The sequence below is a fragment of the Passer montanus genome, unplaced genomic scaffold (assembly GCF_014805655.1).
Source record: "Passer montanus isolate IOZ18808 unplaced genomic scaffold, ASM1480565v1 scaffold65, whole genome shotgun sequence".
Classification (NCBI taxonomy): Eukaryota; Metazoa; Chordata; class Aves; order Passeriformes; family Passeridae; genus Passer; species Passer montanus.
Window position 1 is genome coordinate 3,100,637 of NW_024371593.1, and position 17,608 is coordinate 3,118,244.

At 49.8% G+C, this 17,608-nt stretch overlaps 1 protein-coding gene across 1 annotated transcript in view; it reads left to right on the top strand.

The window, feature by feature from the left end:
- The first annotated feature begins 5,314 nt into the window (after positions 1-5,314).
- Positions 5,315-17,608, top strand: part of SLC25A22 (solute carrier family 25 member 22) — a 51,893-nt gene continuing 39,599 nt past the window's right edge. The window contains exon 1 of the mRNA XM_039728351.1: positions 5,315-5,389. The gene's annotated coding sequence lies outside the window, so the exon portion shown is untranslated. The remainder of the gene's footprint in view (positions 5,390-17,608) is intronic.

The window sequence follows — 17,608 nt, forward strand, 5'->3', positions numbered from 1 at the left end:
TGCAGGAAATTTTTTTCCTGATCAAAAGAGGTACCAGGGTATGACAGGCTCACCTGTGGGACAGTTCCAAGCCAGCAGCAAGAACTTAAAGCTTTGGGTGTGAACAGGATCACACAGTGATCTGAATAACCCCAGATGTGTCCCAGCCATGCTGTCTCTGCCAGGTTTCTGCCACAGGCCAGACCTGGTCTTCTGGAGGTGTTTAGCATCACCATGTTTAGAAACAGCAAATCTGCATGTCCAGAAGAGAGTGGGACTTTTGCAGAGGGTGGGTGCAGCCCCTATGGAGTCACCCATCTCTCCCTGTCATGTGAAGAAGAGACCTGGCTGATGAGCCTGGCTGGTTAGGCTTCTAATTCTGCTCTGTTGATGGAGGGAAGCTTTAGATTACGGTGAGAAGTAGGACAGGAAAGCTGGATGAGGGAGGTAGTAACAGGATAGCCAGGGGAGGACATGAGCTTAGGTATGAATCTTCACCTTGCTGCTTCTTCAGACACATCCTCGGAAGATTTTACTTCCTCTGGAAGCAGCAATGGTTCAGGGCAAATGTTTTTGGGTTTTTTCCCCTCCAGGTTGGAGAAGAATAGAAATTGTTGTGATTCTTAGTGTCTCCCCAAGTCCAGAGCTGAGAACAAGCATGGCTTGTGATATTGATTGTAGCTGCTCCCTCTCAACATGGCAAGTTTCTGTCTCCTGATGTCTGCACAGCCTTCATGTGTGGCAGGAGCATCAGGCTGAGTGACAGTTCTGGTGAGGCTTTCATCCTGGTGCATTGAAAGGAGCAAGAAAATACAGTGTCTCCCCCTCAAAAATCTCCACAACAGATGATTTGGTGAGGCTTTCATCCTGATGCATTGAAAGGAGCAAGAACACATGGTGTCTCCCCCTCAAAAGTCCCTTACAAGAGATGATTTCTTTGCAGTCTGGGCAGAGTAAAGAAAGTCCTGCTGCTCAAACAGGCTATTTTGTGGCAACTGCTGTGCACGAATGAAGGCTGCAAGGCAGAGGCAGTCACAAATGGATCCATCAACTTTTTTGGGTCCTAAAATAACATGGCCCTGGAGGAGCTGGCTGCAGCTCTTGGTGAGGTGGCAAGCCTGGGATCTGTGACTCTTCCTGAGGTCCAGCTGTTGTGACAGTTGGATACTGTCCAGGCAGGGTGACAGTGTCCTCAGCATCCACTTCATCCTGGCAGCACAGAGCCACCTCACCTTTCTGCCCCCCAAGAAACAGCCATGCAGGTTACTGCCAATGCAGATTCCTCGCAGTTGTTTGTCAGCTGCTGAAAGGGGACACAAACATATGAGCTGTGGAAGGTGAGGAGTACTGAAAAATTCTGGAGCAAACTGCATTCTTTGGCACCCATGTGGGCCAACTTTCTGCCCCCCAAGAAACAGGTTACTGCCAGGTTACTGCCAAGGCAGCTTCCTCACAGTTGTTTGTCAGCTGCTGAAAGGGGAGACAAACAAAGAAGCTGTGGAAGGTGAGGAATACTGAAAAATTCTGGAGCAAACTGCATTCTTTGGCACCCATGTGGGCCATACTTGCAGGGGAGGAGTGATCAGTGCCCCATGAATCTGACGCCACCTCTGCATGGCATATGGTGGCATGCTGTTGGTTGTTTTGTCCCTGGGTTGAGGGTGAGCCCCTGCTGAAAGGCTCCCAGGGCAATGGGTGGCTGCAGCTGCAGGCTCCCTGCCAGCAGCTGTGCCCAGAGTGGGATCTGGAGGCCGATCTCACAGCCAAGACAGCGCCATTCATCGGCACTCAATAAACAAAAGTGCCTCACTGTTTTATCCAGGAGATAAGCATGGAGGGCACGAGATTGCTTTCCCTTGTGCTGTCTGTGCTGAGCGTGGGAGCCTGTGCTGGCTGCCAAAGGAGCTGAGGCGCTGCCGCTGTGGCACGAGCTGTGGACAGGCAGGGAACAGGGCTGCTGGGTGTCAGGCAGCCCGAGGCTGGAGCCTCACAGGTACTGGGCACTGGGAGATGCTGGTGCTTACTGGAGGCTGCCAGCCCTGCAGGATGTGTTGCAGGAGCTGGGCCATTGTTTAAGCCAGCTCATGACATGTCACTCATTAGAATGCCAGGGTCAACCTAGCTGCTCTAAAAGGCACTTAAAAAATGAAGGAAATTCTACTTTATTTTTTTTTTTAACACACTTGTGTGTTTTGAGCATCAGGGACTTTATTCCCACTAATTGTTCAGCATTTAAATAAAATAATTACTAAGAAGATGTCTGCAGCCTCTTTTCAAGGACTAATGGGCAGAAAGGACAGACAGATCACATACACTGGGCTCACCAGTGTGCTCTTGCAGCTTGAGCTTTTGGGAACAACAGAGCTGGGTTTGGGGTTAAAGCTGTCCCCTTCTTGCACTCTCCAGCTGCATCCACATCCTCTCTCGCTTCTGTAATGTCAAGTATCTGCACAGAAAATGAAACCAGACCAGTGGTTTCTGGGTGCTTCCTGCCATCCCAGCCGATGGCCAGCTGTGAATCTGTTCATTTTACTCATTCTGTTTGACTATACCCTGGATGCCTCCTCTAACACCTCTGTGCTGTTACCTTTGGCAACACGTTCTGTGGTCTCAATGGAGAGCAAGATCAGGCTTGGTTGGGATTGATTTTTCCAGAAAACTATGTTGACTGCTGCTAATTACATTACTGCCTCTTCAATATTTATCAGTTGAATTGTCTACCAGCGCTCTGAGAATCGTGTCCAGGCCAAAGGAGCAGTGACCAAGCTTGCCCAATTTTACTTTTTCAAGCCTTGGTTTAATAACCACACTCAGCAGGCACTTGGGGATTTTGCTGGCAGTCCACAATTTATTAAAACAGAAAACAATACAAATGGGGAAGGAAACTGAAGAGCAAGACCTCATGAAAGCCTCTTTCTTTGCAGCAGACTGAACTTGACCCATGTCCTTGTAGGGCTGAACCAGCCCACAGCCCCTCTGGGAGGTGGGCTGAAAGCAGTGCAGGATTTTGAGACTCACACAGGGCAAGCTTTGTGACAAGCTGAGCACAGACCTGGTCTAATGCTCCTGTGTGCACCACGATGACAGCAATGTTGTCTTGTACAGGAGGTCCTGAGCTGTGTTCTTCACCTTCTGTCAGACACAGACAGTGCTGCTTTTGAAGCTCCATTTTGCACCAAACAGTTTTAAATCTCTTTTGTGTCTGTCAGGAGAAAAAAATTATGTCTGAAAGCAGAGGAAACCTTGACAACCTGGCACTCACTGAATACGAACTTTCTTCCTCTGCTTCCTTTTTTATGCCCTCTCTTAAATGCTGCCGGAAGAAATGGGTCCTTTGTGCCATGCAGGTTACAAAGAGCAGTTGTTCTCATGCAGCAGAACCAAAAATAAAAATGTGTGACTGCACTCCTCCTGAGATGCAGCACAAAGAGGACAGTGTTAACCTTTTCTTTGCCAGGAGATGGTAATGTCCTGCCAGCACATCTACACTGTGATAAACAGGAACATCTATACCTCAAGCCACGCTGAGCTCAGTTCAGCTCTTGACTGAGAGAATACAGCACAGTGAAGCCCACTGATGCCTTTACAAAACAGGGCAGAGTGGGGATATGCCACCACCAAGGAAAGAGGTGGGAAGCAATTTTGCAGCTGGGGAGTAAGAAGACCTCAACTCCTCCACACTATTTCCCAAACTGGGAATTCCCACAGCAGTGCCCACCACAGCAGCCTGCCTGCAACCCAGGCCTTGCTGCCTGTTTTTCCAAGGACATGGTGGAGATAGGACTGTGGGGTTGGATAGACTTTTCTGGCATCTCCCTGCCCATTGCACTTGCATTTTTCTCTTGTGCTGGATGCTCATGCAATATGTGCCCATAAAATGGCCACAGCACACAGGTCTCCTCCCTTGGTCAGGCAGCACCCTGCTGGAGGGAGCTTTCCACCTCCAGGGCTGCATCTTCTCATGCTTTGCTCAGCCCAGGTTGAAAAGCACACAAGAAAAGCTGATCCCCTTTTCACCTACATCCAACTCACTACCATTGGCTTCTGATGCTTCACTGGCCTCTGGTTTGTACCTTCTTCTCACCTTGGCTTCCAAGTCCCTGACTGTGATAACAAGCTCCTCTTGTTTTCAGGTGTGTGAATAACTGTGAGGTTTCTGGGCTGTTCATCACAACTCCATATAATTGTCACTTCTCCTGTGTACACAATGTCCTCATTAGCCCTACATGCTCCTGGGACCATCCTTGTAGGCACTCTTTTCCAATTCAGCACAAGAAAGCTGTGCAGTGATGCTCTGCCAGTTTCCATGGGTGCTTGGTACAGAGCTAATAATCCCACACTCAGAGGGTGTATGTGAGCAATGAGGGCGGCTCTTAGATACATATTCCCCTGGAGATCTTCACCTCTTTCCCTGGTGGTACCACACCTGTGGATGTTACAGAATCACAAAATGGTTTGGGTTGGAAGAGACCTTGAAGATCATCTCACTCCATCCTCCTCTAGTGGACACCTTCCAATAGATCAGGTTACTCAGTGCCACATCCTGCCTGGCCTTGAATACTGCTGGGGATGGGCCATCCACAGCTTCCCTGGGCAACCTGTGCCAGCGCCTCACCACCCTGACCACAAGAACCTGGTCATCCCAAAAGGCACAGAGATCTGTTTGCCTGCTGCTGTCCTCCTAGCCATTAAAATGTTTAATTTCCAAGGCTGATGAAACGGTCTCTGTGGATGTTTTGTCCCAGCAAGGATTTAGGTCCATAATACTCCTGAGAACTCCAGGTCCACAGTGTAGCCTGCTACCCCCAAAAATCAATGCCTGCCAGTAGGGGTAGCAGGCAGCACAGCACGGTGACCCCATGGGCACAGCGGGCCTGGCTGGTATCTGAAGGGAATGGTAGAATCATAGAATATGCTGAGTTGGAAAGGACCCACAAGGATCATGGAATCCAACTCCCATCCCTGCCCAGGACATCCCCTGGAGTCACACCATGTGCCTGAGAGCATTGTCCAAAATCTTCCTGTGCTGTCAGGCTTGGTGCTCTGACTGCTTCCCTGGGGAGCCTGTTCCAGCACCCAAACACCCTCCGGGTGAGGAACCTTTTTGTACAGCCCGACCTAAACCCGCCCTGACACGGCTTCAGGCCGTTCCCTCGGGTACAGATGTCAGACTTATTATAATTTCTCCCGCTGTCGCTCGCCCCGTGTCCTGCCGTGAGCCGCCTCCCAGCGCGGCCCGGGGCTGCTCGGGCACTCGCGGGCCCCGCGCCGGCCGGGGAGGCGGCGGCGATCCCCGGGCCGCGTTGCCATGGGGACGCGGCGGTGAGTCGGGCCGGGCCGCGCCGCGCAGGAGCTCCGCACCCCGCGCCGCACCGTCCCCGGCCCCGGCGGGAGCCGCCGCCGCCGCCCGGTAAGTGGGAGCACCGCCCTTCCCAAGCCCTCCCGAGGCGCCGCCGGGGGTCCCGACACCCCTCCTGCCGCCGGGATGCAGCTCGGCCATGCAGCCCGGCCTGGCTCCTGCTGCCCCGGCCCCTCATCCCAGCGGTGTGCCGGCCGCCCTTCCCGCGGCCCCTGGCCCTGGAGGGCCGTCTCCTCGCCCCGGGGGGCTGCGGGCTCCCCACGTACCCACCCCCTCCCCGGAGCTGCGGGCTCCCCTTGCCCGCCGCCACTTCCCCGCCTCACCCCGGGGTTTTTCGGTCTTCCCAGCCCCTCCCCTCCTCCCCGGCTGGCTCCCTGTGCCCGCGCGGGGGGCGCGGGGCTGGTGGCCCCGCTCGCCGTGCTGCGGGGCTCGCCCTTGCGGGCGCGGGGGCTGCAGCCGCGGTGCGCCTTCCTCTGCCCTGCCGCGCCGGGAAACTGCGGTGACACGTGTGCGGCTCCCGCCAGCCCTTCAGTGCTCCGGGGCTGCAGCCTTTTATATCGAAAGCATTAGCGAGTTTCTCCGGCTTCTGATTCTGGGGCGAATCGTAGGATTCCCTGACCGCTCCGGTCGCAGCGCAGGTCCTGCATCTAAGCTCCTCTGAGCTCCTTCCAGACTCTCCTAAGCCAGATCTCTGCCTCTTGGAGATAGGTCAAGGTTATTGTGCTCTTCGTGCAATGGACGGGGAAGGTGGAAATGTGGACAGGCTATGGGATTTCCTCAAGGTCACCCTGGGAATTGGACCCCAAGCATCCTCTTGCTGCACCCTCTGCAGCTGCTGGGTGAGGGTGAAGTTGTGGAAATCGGATTTTCCAGTTTCCCAGCCTCTTTCCTGCAAGGCTTCTCAGATTTTAGTGTACATACCTTGCCAGGTGTCAGGGCAGGATCCCAGCTATATTTATTTGGCCTGATGTCTTCTGGCTATAAGATATTTACAGTTAAACTGTGGGTATTTTTACCATAGTGTTTTAATCTCTGAGAGTCTCGCTACTATTAAGATCTGACTTGGTGGTGCTGCTGCTGCTGCTGTTGGGATGGTGTCTGCAGTGATTTTGATCACTGCAAGTAACTGTGGCTTTGCTTCTCAAGAACTCGCTTCTTGGCAGTGCCAAGCAAAAGACAGCTGAACAAGAGTGGTACTGATAAGGATGTATCGTGTGTGGCTCGGGTGGTGGTTGTCTTCTTGTCCTCTACTTCTGTTTTGCTTTGCAGGCTGTTATAAACAAAGGAGTAGGCGTGATTTAATAGGAGGAGTTCCTCTAACCTCTTCCTCAGAAAATAAATATGAGGATTTAATGAGAGTTTACCCCTTTGAATGTCGTGCCTGTAGGATTTTTAACTGCGTGCTGCTGCTTGTAGTTGTTCACACAGGTGCAGTTTTTCTCCTGGTGCTGTGCCCTTGGGCTCATCTGCTCACCGAGTGCCTGTCATAGTAAGGAGCGTTATGTTTGGGGGGTGGTGGCGATCTGTGGCACAGATGGATGGCTGAGATGGAAAAGGGATCAAATCTGTGTTGTAAACTGAAGCCCTGCTCTGCTCTGAAGGAAAGTCTGCAGTCCTGTTTGGTGTCCAGCAATCTTGTTAATGTCTTACTAGGATGCCAGAGCCGTTGAGCATCTTCCTGCTGCCGTTTTAGGAAGGGGTAGTGTGCTGTATTAAGTTACTAAAAGGTAGAAATCACTGACAGCCTGTCAAGGCCATTTGCTCCCCTTTTCCTGCCAAGATTTAAATTAGTGGGCAAGATGGGGGAAGTACCTACCTGGCTGGCCAAGGTGACAGCAGCACGTCCATGTGGAAGCAGCCCCCTGCACGCCTGTGTGTCATGTTTTTTCTTGTAGGTCTCTGCCAGGGCAAAGGTGTGATGAAGAGAAGGGATGGAGGCACGGTGACTGGTGGCTGGTGTGCCTTGCAACCTGGGAGCTGTGGGATTTGGAGCTGTCTGATAAGGGAAATTTGGGGAAAGTCTTGCTTAGAAGCTGTAAGCATTTCATGTTCCTATGCAGCTGTTCTTGCGTAACTGTTGTCATCTGAGAATTGTGAAATAGTAGGAGGGAGAAATTTCCCAGAGAAGGGCAGCTGTGTTTCCAGGTGAGTAAATGTTGTGTTGTGTTTAGCTAGAATAAGATCTGTGTATAGAGCCAACATCCCTGATCAGAGGCCCAGTTCTGCAGATTGCCATGAGAACAGCTTTTCCTTGAAGGCTAAAGCCCAGTCTAGAGAACATCATTGTTGCAGAGTGTGTGATGATCATGCAATACTGTGAAAATAGTTAAATATCTTTGGCAGCACTTCTTGAGGACTACACCCAGTGTTGATAGCTGGGTGTGCAGCTGCAGTGTGAACTATGGTTTGTGCCCTGGATCGGGGACATGTCAGGAGAGGGGCTGTGACCTGGTGCTGACCCTTTGGACAGCAAAAGGGATACAGCAGGAGCTGATGACTCAGCAAGAAGACCCCAGACTGTTTGGGTGCACAAACTGTAAGAGTATAAAAGCCCAGGAATGCTTTTGTTAGGGGTCCCTCCCCAGAGGCACCAGGTCGAGCTGTTTTTGTGTCACTGCACCACGATTAAATTACTTAGAGGATCCAGACATCTGACACTGCTGTGGGAAACCAAGGGCTGAGCCAGTAAGGAAACCCTGTCTGACTGTGAGTGTGGGGTGTGCAGGGAGCCAAAAGGGCCACCCATGGGGTCACTGGAGCCATCTGCTGTGAAGGGACTTTGGTCCCAGCAGTGACAGTCTTGGAATGGGGGTAGTGTGACTGTCAGAGTGGCCCCCTCCTGGGTGGTCAGACAGGAGAGTTTCTTTAACACACTCTGGGTTTTATCTGAATAATCTGCAGCCAGGAGGGTGTAAGATGGGTGACTGATGAGTTGTTCCTTCTTCCTCAACAAGGAGTACCTGGGTGTTGAATAAGGATGCATGGTCTCCATCTCTGGTCCTCCAAAGGGTCAGGCCTTGTGTTTGCTGATGGGCTGGCAGTTACTTGTTTTACAGGTGCTGGCAAGCCTCTGGACTCTCACCCCACTGTGAAAATAAAATGCTTCTTGGGGGTAATTGCTAGATTCAAAGTACCTACTGGAAGGTGGGATGTCCTTGTGAAGTCCAAGGGATGAAAGGCTTGTGTGGTGGGGAAGAAAAGTTTAGCAGCATTGGCCATAACTGCAGAGAGACACGTGTCCCCTGGTGCTGACTAGCAGCAGGTCTGCCTTGTTCCACACCACTCTTGCTTTTGTCACTTGATCCCTGGTCTCACTTGCAGGCAAGGAACTGCAAATCTTTTGCACTGCCAACTTTCCAGTGCCAGCAAGATGTCTTGCACAGGGTGTATCTTTTAATGGGCTGGGTTTATCTGCCTGAAATCATATTGTGCTGTCAGAATGACATAAAAGAGCTTTGAACTGGGCCCCAAGGGGAAAGGAAAAGGACTGGAAAAATGCAAAATATTTTTATTCTGTTATTAGGAGAGCCTGGCCTGGGGAGATGATGTGTAACCAAACCAGGTTTGGAATGGCTGGGAGAAATGATCCTGAGTGATGCAGTTCATGTGTGTTATGATAGAATGCACTGTGAAGGGAGTTTCTATAGTTTCCCCTTTTCTAGGCTGTTTCAGAACAGAGAGGTATTTCTTCCTAAGCCTGATTTCATCCTGGCCTTCCTTTTTCGCAGTGTTTTCCCCCCCTGTTGTTTGTTTTGTTTTGTTTCTTTGTTTTGTTTTGGGTTTATTTTGTTCATTGGGTTTATTTTGTTCATTAGGTTTTTTTGTTTGGTTGGTTTCTTTTTTTTGTTGTTGTTGTTGTTTTTTGGTTTGGTTTGGTTTTTTTGCTTTGTTTCTTTGTTTTTCCCTAGAATGAAATTTCTGTGCAGCTGATGGCCTGTCAGTGGTGTCCCAGAGCTGAGCACCTTCACCCTTTACTGCAGTAAGTTGATACAGCTCTGGCAGACAGTGGAGCAAATTTAGTTTGCACCAGCTGAGTTTGAGCATCATGTAGGAGCCCTCAAGCAACAGGAAGAGTCTGGTCCCACAGCCTATTTAGCCTGTCACTTACAAGTTTGTTAATGTCCTGTTAGGCTTCCAGTTGGACCTGTCTTTCTCCCACCTGCTCTCCTGTTAAAATCTGCAGTGCTGTGTAGGACAAATGTCTGTACTGCTCTTTCCACAACAGGAGTGCAGGATGGGGAAGAATCTAAGAATCTGCCAGTTCATAGCATTCTGCCTTCTGCTACTGCAGGTACATAAGGACTGGTAATTATTCCTTTTACATCCATGATGCATTCCCCTAAATCCTTAACTGCATTCCCCTAAATCCTTAACTGTGTTTTCAGGAAATGCAAAAGCCTGCTTTAATGCCCATGTTTGTATATTCAGGCTCTCTTAGAAGTGACCAAACATCTGCACTACTACAGGTTGGGGGACACGGAATTGTCAATTACTTATCATGGCAAATGAGCTAGAGATGCTGCCTGTTGCAGGCAGTGCATTGGTTTTATTTGTTACTCTTGAATGTGTTGAACACCGTGCCTGTGTTCCATGGTGCATTCCTCATAAATGGCTGCATGGACTCCAGCCTTGCTGGAGACAGTTGTCCTGTCTGACTACAGTGAGACAACAAGAACATGACTGCAAGTGCCTGTTCTCTGCTAGAGGGGTGTCTGAGGTCTAACAGGGCCGTGTGTTTCAGCTTCTCTGGCACCATGATGTAATGAAGCCAACCACCTTCAGCAAGGCTGAGTCCTCTGGCTGTACCTGCTTGTTTTGGGGACTGTCACTTGGCCATATCCAGCTAACAGTGGCAGCTTGCTAGAGCTATCACTGTGTTGCTCCAGCTAATCCTAACAGCAGATAAATATTTTCCTGTCCTCTTCTGTTTGCCTTCCAGCACAGAGATAGCAGGAAGGAGGAGCTGGATTGAGCTGTCCAATGCCAAACTTGGATGTTGCTTTAACCTTGCAGTATTGATTGCCTGGTAGTTTGAGTTATTGTGAAGATAAAGTAACAGGAGGTACAAAAGCTTTAGAAAACAAGGCAAAATCCCAGACAAACCTAATGAAAAGACCTTGTCACTCTGGGTGGTTTGGATTTCTGTCTGGCAGTTTCCTCTTACACATCTGCAAATATAAAAACTTCGAACATTTTCTGCCGTAGGTGGGCTGTCTAGATGGAGATTATATGCTCAGGGAAGGGAGAGGCACCCAGGCAGCAATGCTTGTTCTGTATCAGAAGAAATATGATGGGTTACTGTTTATGATCAACAGAGACTCCATAAATTAAATAATTTAGTACAGCTTGTGGTGAGCTGCTCACAGCATGCATTCTGACTCTATTTTGTTAAAGCTTTTCTGGTGCTTGTTCTCATTTTGGTAGTCCTGTTGTGGGTGGGTGACTGCATCTTGTCAAACCCTCCTGTGCCCTACTCCTTCCTTTGGCACTGATGCTGGTATATGGCATATCAGGAGAGCTGTCTGGATTTTTTTTTCTTTCCTGTGTCTGAGGCACTTATCCAGAAGGCAGCAGGAGAGAGGCTGGTTTTGACCCAGCTAAGTTTCCCCAAATAGCATGAATTTCAGGAGCTGGAGATGACTAAGTCACATCAAAGACTGTGCCTGCCCCACCTGGAGTTTTGACTCTGTGTTTGGGGCTTATACTCTCAATTTAAAAGCTGTCCCAGCTGTGAGAAGGATTGCTGCCCTTTTTGGACAGGGTGGAGAGAGGGAAGGAGAAGGAAATAGTCCCCTCTTATATATGACAGTGATGCTTCTGTACTAGTTGAGTAACTGGCTTGGAGGAGGTGTTTGGGAAGAGAGTTATGTGCTTTTCTTTTTAATTAGAGCACAAAGGTAGGTGACTTTCAGTAAATGATATTAGTAGGAAAGAGATGCTGTGCAAGTGAGCAATTGGTTTGGATCAAGCCAGAAAGAAGTCCAGTAGCCATGATCCTTAGCTTCTGAATTCAGCTGCAGCTTTCAGTGAAGCCTTTTTGCTTTGACCAGGGGCTGCACTGTTCTCACTGTGTGTTGTGAGAGCTCCGAGCTGGATGAGTGCTGGCTTTTGTGTGGATAAGTGCCTGGAATAAAGCATGTGGTGTGCTTAGTCTGGGCCAGACCATCTTCATTTCTGCTGCTGCATCTCTGTCCTTGTCACTGTGGTGTCTGACACCTTACTGCCCTTAATGGGTGTGGAGAAAAGAGCAATTCCCTTTTCTCCACACAGTGGAACAGGCACTTGCCTGATGGGTCTGACAGGATGAAAACACCTTCTTCAAGGCCACGTGCTGACTGGGAGCGTGTTTGGTGCCCTCTTCAGTGCTGTTCTCTTTCTTTGCTATGTGATAGTTAGGGATTTATAAAAAAGAAGAAATTGTGGTTTAGGGACAGGCTGTGTGGGGGGCTTACTGTGCATTTGGATCCTGCTTTCTCCTTTACTAGAGGTTTAGAGCAGGACCTGGGCAAGCAATAAGTTTCTGATCCTTTCCCTTACAATGCAATGAGACAGCAGTACTCCAGGGGTTTGCCACTTAAAATGCCCATGGTAGATGTTGGCAGAAAGTATGATCTGATCTAGTAAATGAATGGTCTCTTCTTCAGGGTGTTTCACCTACCTTTTTCAGTTTGTGTTGGCTTTCTCAAGGATAGTAGTACTGGCCTCCTTTTCCATGCCCTGGGCAAGCCAAGCTCTTCTCTGTAAGGCAAGAGGAGCACTTGTTGTTTATGAAGACTATTTTGTAAATATAGTAGTTTTTTTTAAAGGATATAAAACTCGTTATGTTGGCCCTTCCCCTTTCTCCTGAGCTATCCCGCTTGCTTTGTTAGCAGCTAAATGTATGCATGACCTGAGCAGCTGTTGTCTTTTTGATGCCCTTTTTTATTTTTTGCAGAACTTCCAATGTAGATTCTGTGGTGCCTCACACTGGTTCTTCAAAAGTAATGGAGAGCTTGAAGGAAATAGCTTGGATACTGAAGTGATAAGCACTGCAGAAATGCCAGACACTATATAAACAACTAAACTCAGCCCCCGGCCCTTCCCAAAAGAGGGATGATTTGCAGAAATACTTCAACAGATGGTCTGAATTTGGCTTTGGGAAGGGGGAAGAAATGCCAGGTCGCTGCTGAGCGGTGTGTGGGCGCGTGCCTGCGTGCAGCGCGTTCCCTGCCAGCACGCTCGCGGAGCGGAGCCGCCTGCTCCCACGGCCCCGGCGCTCAGGAGGCACCTGTCTGGCTGCGTGGCTGTGGCTCTGCCACGGCCCCATGCCGAGCCAGGTCCCGTTTTCCCTGCGGTGAGGTTCAGCTGTGCCCGCTTGTCGGGCTGGTCTGGTGGAGGTGAGGCAGTTTGCAGACACACCGAGTCAGCTTGTGGGAATAGGCTGCAGAGCTGCTGTGCAGCTTGTGAGATCCTGCTTGGCACACGGCTGAGAGTGTAGGAAGGCCGTAGGGTCGTCTGGCTCTGGGCTGTCCCTAGTGCTGGTGCAGTGTCCTAGACCTGTGTCAGTGCAAACTGAGGTGGTGTGGAGCTGAAAACAAATGGATCAGCTGTGGTAAAGGGCATGTGCTGTTTGGACACACCTGTGCATATATGTGAGCTGGCAAACTTGCTGGCAGCTTGAAAGGGCATGGGTAAGGGTTTACATGTCATGGTTGGGAACCCTGATGAACTCTGCTGTAGCCAGCCTCCCCTCTTCCTCTCTCCAATGAAATCACTGCTCTTGCAGGGGAGGGAGAACTTGTTTCCCCAGAGTGCTGCATCATGTCTTGGGTGGGCTCTGCTCTGGGGCAGGCAGGTTCCCATGTCAGTTGTCACAGCTGGCTCCAGCTGGGTTATGGATTGGAGCCCAGAAGTCTTTGTCCGAGCACCTCTGGAGCAGAACAGTGTGTCTACCTCCTGCATTGCCAAACTGTTGCTAGCCTTCCAACACGATAAGCCTGTTCCACTGCCCACTGCCATGACAATTCCTTGTGTCTACTGTTGCCTGCTGTTGCTGCCATGCACTCTTGTGAGACAGAGGTGGTAATTAGGGCAGAGTTGTGAGGTGCCCTTCAGGAGTGGTTTTCGTTTGGAAGCTTTTTGAAAACAGGTCTAATTCTTAAGCAGTGCAAGATGTGTCAGGTAAATCTTGTGGATGCATCTGTCAGGTAGCAGCATTGCTCTGTGCATATGGAGTAGCCAGGTGAGACATCTGATGTTCAGCGAATAACTTTCCAAGTTTGATATACTTCACTTCTTCCTATTTTTCCTTTCTTGTGTTACCCATCTCCCTGCACTGTTTAGTTGAGCAGGACTGGATGTGTTTTCATTTGTCTGTAGCCTCCAAAATACATTGTCTTCCTGCTGGGAATGCCTTGCCTGCCTTGCAGCCTGCTGATTCACAGCACTCTGGGTGAGCAGGGAGCTGGTGAATGGATTATGCCACAGACTCCTGAGCCATCAGGTAGTGGTTGTGGTCCCCTTGACAGTTCCTCTGCTTGTCACAGAGTGTGTATGAGTTTCCCTGGAGGAGCTGCTAACCTCTTCAGAAGCAGCATGACCCATGTGGGGCTGCTGATGTGCGTTTAGCAAGGAACCATTTTGCTGTGATCTGAACAGTTTTGGCGTAAGCAAAACGGCTGAGGTGAGAGGCAAGAAGGGTTGTTGGCAATGCAGGAGTGGAGCAGTTGTGTCCACATACCCCCACAGCAAAGGGACTGGCAGCAGCAGTGTCCTGTGGCCAAGAGGCAAGGAATATTGACTAACGTGACATTTAACTGGCATTTCTTCTAGTGCACTGGGAGTACTAGTGAAATTCTGCCTTTGGCACTGAGAAGTAATGAGATAAGCTTTGTTCTTCAGAGGGGTTTCTACCTGCTGTTGCAAAGTGTTTGGAAGGCTGGGAAATGTCCTTTTGTTATCCTGTCAATTCTCCATGTCTGGTCTCTTGTACAAAATGCCTTGGCTCTAGTAGGCAGCTGAGCTTGCAGCCTGTGCACCAGTGTGGGCATGCTTACGCAGTGGCTCCTGCTCCATGCTTCTCTGTCACTTTGCCTTAGGTGGAGCCAAAGGGTGATGCCGCAAGGATCTGTCCTTTCACACCTTGAGGTCCTGCTTCATTCACCTGTGATATTTTAGTGTTGGTTCCCATGTCCATGGCTGATGCTCTCGGTGCACTCTGGCTTTGCTACAGAGACAGGGTGCGGTGTTTGTGGGATGCAGTTCCAGCCAGGCTCAACAGTCCCTCTTTGGGACTTTAGAGTGACAGCTATGAGCCGACATACAGACCCACAGGGCTCTGGGTTACTAGGCCTTTTAAATAATTTTGTTAAGGGCCCAGAAGCTCTTATCTCCCAGGCTTCCCTGGAGGGATTCTTGTTCTGTTTTATTGTTGTATATTGGTTTACTTTATCGGTGCACTCAGCAAGCTGCTGGAGGCTGCTGCCAAGAGGAACAGCCCTGCTTCCACTCTTGCCTCTCTGCTTATGTCAACACAAGCATTTGTGTGTTCACAGCTACATGTGACCTGGGAACAGGCCTGGTCCAAAGTCAGTTCTTTGACTTGCTGGGGAAAGGAAGAGCAGTAATCTGAAGTTAATGATGGACAAGTAGTTGAGTATCCACAGTTTCTGCTGGGAAAGTAAATCATGTGGCATTTTCCAGGGGCTGAAAATCCCTGGTACTGTTCCCTTCATGAAAATCTTTGCACCTTCTCCGCCAACACACCGTCAAGACTGCATCGAGCCTGTACCAGTGCCTCTTTGTGCAGAAAAAATGTTGGTGTGCTACTGTTCAGGAGTAGCACTGGCACTGGCTCTCACCTGGTACCTGGTTGTAGATTCTCTCTTTGTTGCAGAGAGACAGCACCGTGCCTTTATAAGACTTAAAATTCACATAGCATAGCAGCCAGAGAAAGGTGGTGGCTTTTCACATCTGTTAAGGATGGCCCGAAGATGTGCTGCCAGATGCATGCAGTACAGGAAGAAGTGAGGGGGAAGAAAAACCCAACACCTTATCTTTGCTCTAGCACAGTTCCTTAGTGCTTACAGGAAAAGCACATCCTTCAGAAAGTGTTTGGTGGGCTTGTGTCCTTGGAGGTGCCAAGAAATATGACCAATTTCCTCTCCTCTTCCTTTCCTTCCCTTGCATGCCAGGAAGTGACACGTGACAGTTCCCAGCAGACACCTCAGAGTGAACATAGCTGATGCTGAGCCTTCTTCTCCAGGAGTGACAGAGGTTAGGGATCTGCTTATCCTTGGGCTGGAGGGATGCGAGGCTCCTCTCTGAGTGTATCAGAACCTTGCTGGGATTGTGTGTCTCTCCCCTGCTGTCCCATTCCTTCTCCCTGCTGCAGCCTGTGCTGTTTCTGAAGTCTCTGTTGCCATTTTGACATGGGAGGTGCAACTGTCCCTTCTGCTGCCTCCATTGCCAGAGAGGTTTAGGGTTGTGTTGGGATTGCCCAACATGGTTACGGTCCCACTGCAGGCTCTGCATGCTGCCTGTCTGGCTGAGCTGTCCTGGCTGACTTTGGGGTTGGGGAGGAGATGGGGCTGTGTGAGGAGCTGGATGATGGATGACTTGCAGCCCTTGCTGCTGCTCCAGGGCTTGAGGCTGCTCGTGCCACGTGGGAAGGGGGCTGCCAGCAGGGTCCCAGGCTCGCAGTCCCAAAGCAGCAGGGTGTCATCCCAAGGCTTGCAGTGTGCTCTGGGCCACAGAGACAGGAAGAGACAAGCTGGCTGGCCTTTGGAGAGAGGATCCTGTCTGTCATTGCACCGAGGGCTGGGTGAACGAGCAGGGATTGTGCACATTTAGCAGGCAGCAGCTGGGCTGATGAGCCGTAGGGTGCCAGCCCAAGCGCTCCTGCGCTTCTCCAAAAGCTGTGTCAAGGCAAGTACTCATAGCTGTCTCACAGCTATTATGAAAAAGCCTGCGTTTGCTGCACCCTTCTCTCCCTTTGCCCTCAGGGCATGCTGGGCTTGTTTGAATTAATGTAATTAGCACATGCCTTATTAGCTCACTAAGGCACAAAGAACTCATGTATATTTGTAGCCAGGTTAAGCAGCCCCTATTAATTTAATAACCGTGTCCTCCTTAGTGCATGGCAACAGTTAATCACTGGTGGTGACTCAGGACCAGCCAGTATGGAGGAAATTTGGGCGAGGTGTGTATGTGTGCGGTTCTCTTTTATTGTGTTGTATTTTTATTAATGGGCAGAGCTGTGAAAGGAATTAGCAGCAGGCACAGTAGATGGAAAAGAACTTTCAGTGCAGGTTTACTAAACAACCAACCCTGGATATTTCCTATGCTCTACGCTGTCGATAGAAAAGGATTTGTAGAATGAATCAGCGAAATATGACACAAGACTGGGAGGCGGAAATTTACAGAAATAAACTTTAGCAACCCACGCTTGAACTCTGCTCCAATCAGGTTATATGCTAGGTACTGATAGTAATTTTGCTTCATTGCCTACCCTATTTCCCCTTGGTGATTTTGAGGCAGAGGAAGTGGCTAGTGTATTCTGGCGCTGCTCGTATTTGAGGCTGCAAAAGAGCAAGGTTCTTGTAAAAGGACAAAGACAGTTGCAAGTAATTTCATTCACTGCAGCACTGTGGTCCTTGGTTCCTTTTACTGTTCTGGGTCCTGCCATGCCCACAGCACTTAGCTAGGTTCCATTGAATGCTGCCAGGATGTTTGCCACCAGATGTTTGGGGGGTTTGTTGATTTTGGGTTTTTTCCTTCCTTTTCTCACAGAAGCTGCAGGTGAGGGTTTGTGCTCCACCATTCCAGAATGATGCAGTCTGTGAGTCCAGGATGGTGATATGTATCTCTGTTCCAGTAGTTCTGCATTTGGGATAGTAAACTTCTGCACTGATTCTAAAATTAGTGAGTTAAGCATTTTGGGGGCTTTTTTCAGCCAAAACCACTATGCATGCACAGGAGACGTCCTGCATTTATCTTCTTCCTCCTTCTTCAATAATCACAGGTTATGCTCTTTGTGGTGAGCATAAGCTGGGAGGAGGAGCAGGAGGAATGGTCCTGGAAAACTGATGTGCATGTGCTGTTTTGGTCGGGTTTCCTACAAGTAACAGTTAGAGTGAGATGCAGGTGTCCTGCCTGCTCCTATTCCCTCTTTTTATTTTACCTGTTTGCTGTTTCTGCCTTAGTAAGGGCTCGGGCTTGCAGGGCCTGAAGTGTTCTTGGCCATCATGAGCCTGTGCAGGAACATCATTGAGAAGATGACGTTATTACAGT